The sequence below is a fragment of the Bombus pascuorum genome, chromosome 7, assembly GCF_905332965.1.
Source record: "Bombus pascuorum chromosome 7, iyBomPasc1.1, whole genome shotgun sequence".
Taxonomy (NCBI): domain Eukaryota; kingdom Metazoa; phylum Arthropoda; class Insecta; order Hymenoptera; family Apidae; genus Bombus; species Bombus pascuorum.
Window position 1 is genome coordinate 15,769,460 of NC_083494.1, and position 6,000 is coordinate 15,775,459.

Below are 6,000 nucleotides of genomic sequence, written 5' to 3' on the forward strand. Positions count from 1 at the left end.
CGATTTCGTCACTCGTCACCGCCGGCGCTCGTTACGCTACGCCGGTTATTATTTCTCTAAGCGACGTGATTTATGCCGTCCCCGAGACGAGCGAAAAAACGTTGCGCAACGTCGAGCGACGCGCTAAACGTTCGCGTCGTCGTGCGAACGCGCGCGATTAAACGAGCCGACAGGCTCGCCACGCCGAAGAAGCCCGCGCGCCGAACAACCGGAGCGCGCAGCCGACAGGCCGCTCTACGATCCGTTATCGCTTATTACCTACCTATCGACTCGAACGAGCCGCCTCCGTCGCCTCCGATCGCGTCTACGTCGCGTCGACTAATTGTTGTTCCCTCTAATTGACGAAGTTCTCAGGCTCGGTCGCCCCCTTCTCCGCACCCGCCTCCTATCCATACGGTTTTCACTTTTTTTTTTTACTTCGCCTCCGAAGCGAAACTCGAGCGAAGGAACTCTCGCCGCGGAATCCACGCCGCTCGGCTCTCCGACGTTTTTCCTCTCGTACGAAATCGAGCTTCGCGGCCCGAGCTCGCCGGATTCGTTTCCGGCGAGAAAATTCCAGCCGTGAGAAAAATCCGCCGGTTGATCGTTACCGTAACGGGAACGAACGTACGAAGCGTTGCGATGCGGCGGATAACAAAAGGAGAAAAGTGTCGTGCCACGATATAATTTCGCGGTAATTTTTCGCGTGTTGGTTCGCTCCGATCGAGCGACACAGGCGCGCGCCTCGCGATTACGGAGAAAGCGAAACATTACGCCCACGCACTCAGCGACGTGCCTCGCGGAACAATTAACCGAGGCTCGACGATTATCGTCGATTCGTTTCGCTCGCGTGACGAGCTCACCCTCGCGATTGCCTTACGTGACAGTTGAACGGCTCGCGAATACTTTACAAATCGCGCTTCCGCGATCGCTGATCTCGCCACGAGTTTTACCGCGCCGCCATTGATAAGCTACGAGCGTGGCGAAACTTCCAGGAAACGCGTGTTAGCGGTATCCGCTATCGACGAACCGAACGATGGCCGAAAAGCGGCCGGCGAACATCGACGAACGGATCTTCACGGATCTGTTCGAGGGAAACGAAGCGGAGGTACTCGTTTGGGAAGCGACTACGAATCCGCGAAACGTGCCTCTTCGATGCGTCGTAACGGTACGAGCGAACGTCAGACGCCGTTGCGATTCTTCCGGTTTCGAAACCGACGTCCGACGCGCGTACAAACTGCCGCGTTTAATAAAACGAACGAGTACACGAAAATCGTGTGCGAACCGTCCTGTTTCTCCCTTGTTCCGCTCGCCGTTTAGCTTCCGACTCGGGGAAAGGGATTTGAAGAGGAAAAAATAGGCACGAGTCACGCGACAACGAACCGGAATACAGGAGACGATCGCGGCGAGGACGATAAATCTGCGCTCGTCTCAGACCGCCCTTTCGTTTCGTATCGTGACGCGCGTTTCTACCAAAAGACGAGAGCGGTCGCGCTACGTAAACGAGCGCGCATTGCGGACGACAGCTGTCAAATAAATGTTAAAAAAAAGCGCTAGCCGAGCGAAATTTCGAGTGGGACGCGAGCAAAGAGGGGTGCCCGGCCACCCCAGTGAAATGCCCTAGCCCGCGGGGCAAAACGGTCTGCGCGATTTTTCCACCGTTGAAACTCGCCTGCGCGCGCGGTCGATAAGTCATCGTCCGTTTCACGCTTCGCGCGCTCCTCCGAGTCAAGAAATCGCGTTCCGTCGCTCACGCGGCCAAAGGTTCTATGCAAATTCATCGGGAATAATAATTTGGCGTATTAACGGCGGGCAAACCGACGGAAAGCGTGTTTCACCGGTTGGTTCTTGGCCGGAAGAGAGTCGGGGAAGAGAGTCGGTCGAACGGAAACAAGGCGCGAAGTTTATTCGCGTTTGGCTGGCGTCCAAATTTTCATCGAAATAAAAACGGCGCAACGCTTCGTTAAGTTGGTCGGTCGACGCAAGAACCGGCTGGCTTTTCGAGTTTAACGAAGTAACGGTGACTAGACGTCGTCCCTCGACGACGAGCCCCGCAGAAGGGTGGCCCGATGTCGGCGCGAGACCGCCAAGGGGCATATTTTCGAGGGTGGTTTCGCGCGTCAATGGTTTATTAAGAAGCACTTGTTTAAAGGTAGCCCCATTTCGTATCCGACAGCCAATTCGACCGCGACGTCTGTGTTACTCCGTCTATACAAATGGATGAAACGAGAGAATGGGATGGGACGACGAGGGGGTGGGGGTGGGACGGGGTGCGTCGACGCGAGGGTCCGCAGATCCGTTCACCCCACGGTGATCCGTCGTGTCGGCGTAATTGAAGTTATTGCAATATTGTGTCCTGTCAACCCGACTGTCCTCGCTTCTTCTCCTTCTCTCCCCGACCAGCCACCCTCTTTCTTCTCAACCGTCTTCGTCCTTCCTTCTGCTTCTCGTCGCCTTCCGACGACCCTCCCGGTTTCTCTCGACGAGTTGCGTCGAGTTTGCGGCATCGTATACCACCGCCACGCCTGCTTTAATCTCCCTGCCGGAAAGATAATACTCATCCGGATGTATGTTCACCCGGTGGTATATACGAGATGGTCGGGGGCCGTCTCGCGGCAGACCGCTACCGCTCGATTAAGAACAGGGACGTTTGCACGCGGCGCGTATTTTCAAACTGTTTTGCGTGTTTGTAAAAAAATGGGAACGTCTATCTCCTAGGCGGCGGCGACGACGACGACGACGACGATCCCTCTCGGACGATCGAAAGAAGAAATTCGTTACCGCGCTATTTCTATCCCGCGTTAGACGGGAAATTGAATTCGGCCCGTGAATAACGACTAACAAACCGCAGTTATATCGTAAAAAGCAATGCACCGGGCTGAGAATTAATTCCGGCTAGCTCTCCGCCCACCGAACCCCTCCTTGCCTCTCGCTCGCTCTATGCGCGTGTCCGAATACGTCCTTTTCTCTCTCTCTCTCTCTCTCCTTCTTTGTGCTTCTCGCTTGCAACTGGAACGGTCCCAAAATTCAATAAAAGCGAACGAGTGCTACGGGGTCTCCCTAGCCTCGGTTGGCTTTCGCGCGGGGTAGCAAGTACCGAGTTAGGAGCCCCGGAGTCATCGCGCGAGGAACGAAAGCCCGGGGGGAGCGAGAAGAGAGGCCGGCACGGTGCATACATTAGCGGGGACAGGGTGGAGATATTGTCTGAACAAAGGGATCGGCTCGTACCTATCGAAAAGGCGATTAAGCGAGGATAAAGTTATAGCGGCCCACCCTCCGCTGTCGGCCTGGATGTCGTCGATTGGTTTTGCGTTAAAATCGCTTTCCAGTCGCACGTGTGCCAGGTTCGATCGATCGCCACGCTGCTCGATCGCTTGAAAAAAGCAACAACGACTACCGTTGCGCGCAACGAACGCCAACGAATCTCTCCTTGCCGAGGATCGTTGTCTCGCTGGCCGATGATACAGAAGAAGAGCGAAGCACGTGGTCGGACAGCACGTGGCACCCAGACGAAAAATTGGCCCGCTGGAACGAGCAACGAACGAGAACGCCCCTGGAACGTTGGCGCGATGAAGCACGTTGTCAAACGCGAGGTACGACCAATTACCCCGCGTGCCAAGCATAGATGCCAACCGAACAGTTCGAAGAGAAACGACGGTGGTTGCGACGTATTGCCACTTCGATCCAGACTAGCTCTAGACGCTAGTCGTTCGTCCAACCGTTTCGATTTTCTCGCGAAACATTCTGCACCCGTCCAGTTTGGAAATGTCCGGTGGTAATCGACAGAACGAATTCATTTGCCTGTGAGCGCCTCTTTCGGCGCAAATATCGGGGTAAATATTGGGGCAAACATCGGAGCAAATATCGGCGCAAATACCAGAATACTACTACGTATGGTATACGTAAATGGTACCACGTATCGCGATTCCAGCAAAGACAAACTACGAAAAAGCGAAAGTATGTTTGTTCTCATCGTCGACTTACCCCACGTGGTCGTGATCGAGGCTGTCTCTTCCATCGTCCACGTTCGTCTTTCCTCTTTGTCCTCTTCGTCGCTCTGCAACGTTCACCGAGTGTCCGTCTCGCTCTCTCGTTTTCTCCCACCCCTTGGGCCGCTCCTCTCCTTTCGCCTCCGTTCCTGTGTTGTCGGCCGATCCGCCGCCCCCACCCGGTCACCGTTGATACTCCCCCACCCTGGTGGGAAAGCCGTCTTAGGGGGTCTGGCGGCGGTGGTTCACGGCAAGGGGGAGGGCTGCGAGATCGGCGACCACGTGACCGACGTGACCGGAACCGCTGGAAACGCGGAACAGCGTCCCCCGATCATGATCCTCATGCCGGTGCCGGCGTTGATCGCGGTCGTCGTCAGGCACTCTCCGTCTTCTCTCTGGATCCTCGTGGTTCGTCCTGGACGCGTTCCATCCTCGTTGCATCGCTTCCTCCGACCGTTCGCTCGGCGGTCGGTCGATCGGTCGATCTCGCTGCAAATCACGCACACGTACGTACGGTTGGTAGGTAGAGGACCGATGCGGTGTGCGACTCGACCGTTTTTTCCCGAGCGGTGGTGGCCCGCGCTGAAGCCAGAGAACACGTGCCGCGGCCGTGGCCGTAGCCGCGATAATTTTCTGCCATTTTCGCGAGAGAGACCGGGCCTTTCTCCGTTTGCCCGAGCGGCGCTGAGAAGCGCGTGGTGTGCTAGCGACTGCTATCTGCCGCGGAGCGAGTCGGCCGCGGGACTTTGGTATACTGGGAGTATGGTAAGTAGCTACACCCCTGCCACCGCCGCCCCTCCCTCGTTGCCGCACGCCGTTCCCTCGAACGTCCCGATCCCGCGCCTCTCCCCTCCTAAGCGTTCACCGAGCCGATCCTGTACCCTTCCCCGCCCCTACCGCCCCGACACAGAGAACCGACATCGCTACCGACACCGCCGCCGCCGCCGCCACCGACCTCGTCGCTACCGTGCCGACCACCTCGTCCCCTCCCTCCCTCCCCAGACCCTTCTCGACACCGTCCGACCGACAACCGTACCCCGCTCGCGTCGCCGCCAAACGTTTACCTCGCGGGGCCCCAGGGACGTATTCATCGAGCATTTATTTCCAACTTGCTCGTGCGCTCGTTTCGCGCGTTCTCGCGAAAATCCTCGCGTCGGCCCACGACTCGTCGCTGTCCTTCGTCTCAACGATGCGAGGAACGCAACGACGCGACGCAGACTCCCTCCCCCTCTTCGTTTCGACGTCGTCGTTGCGGACGTAACGGCGGTTGTCGTTCGGTACCGGCGTTCGCTCGTTCTCCGGTACTCGACTCGTTCCCCCGATCCGATAGGACGAATTTTCGTCTGCGCGATCCACGGCAATCGGAGACGACGGTAACTCGGGTTCCTCGAACACCGGCGCACACACCTGAAACATCGCCACCACTACCGTAGACTGGTAAACGTATAAAAGACAGCGTTTGCATGCTAACGTATCTATTACAATAGCGACGTTTGTTCCTCTTTCTCGTCCTTCGTTTCTCCGGCTCCTACGGCCCCCTCGCGCGTCCTCCTCTCGCTCGCTCTCGCCGTTGCTCCGTTGCATTCCGTTTCACTTCGACGCGTGCATAAATTACCGCTTTCAAATGCAAAAGTATGAATGAGACAAAGTTTCGTCCCGCTGTACGCCACTTCCTTCTCCCTTCCTTCTCTCCGTCACGGGACGTTATCTCGCCGTCCCTTTTCCACTCCGGCCGATCGTCGATATTTCTCGTTTTCTCTCGGCGAATCGCGTACGAATCGAAGAGCAGCCTGGTTCGTCGATTTGCTCCGATTTACTCTGTTCACGGTTACGCGACCAGACAGAGATAGCGACAGAGACGGAAAGCGGCTAAGGGAGGCACGGTACGAGCAAGAAACAGAGGCACGTAGCCCCCTGAGATCCGGTGGAAGCGGCAGCAAAGTCGAAGGAGCGAACCGGTAGAACGAGCAACGGACCCGAAGAGAGGGCGTTTATTAGCAATTGTAATGCAAGATCGCGGAATGCATGGGAT

General features: G+C 56.8%; 1 long non-coding RNA gene across 1 annotated transcript in view; it reads right to left on the reverse strand.

Moving 5' to 3' along the window:
- Window positions 1-5,144, reverse strand: part of LOC132909083 (uncharacterized) — a 110,198-nt gene extending 105,054 nt beyond the window's left edge. Inside the window, exon 1 of the long non-coding RNA XR_009658493.1 lies at window positions 3,964-5,144. This is a non-coding gene — a long non-coding RNA (uncharacterized LOC132909083). The remainder of the gene's footprint in view (window positions 1-3,963) is intronic.
- Window positions 5,145-6,000: the final 856 nt, after the last annotated feature.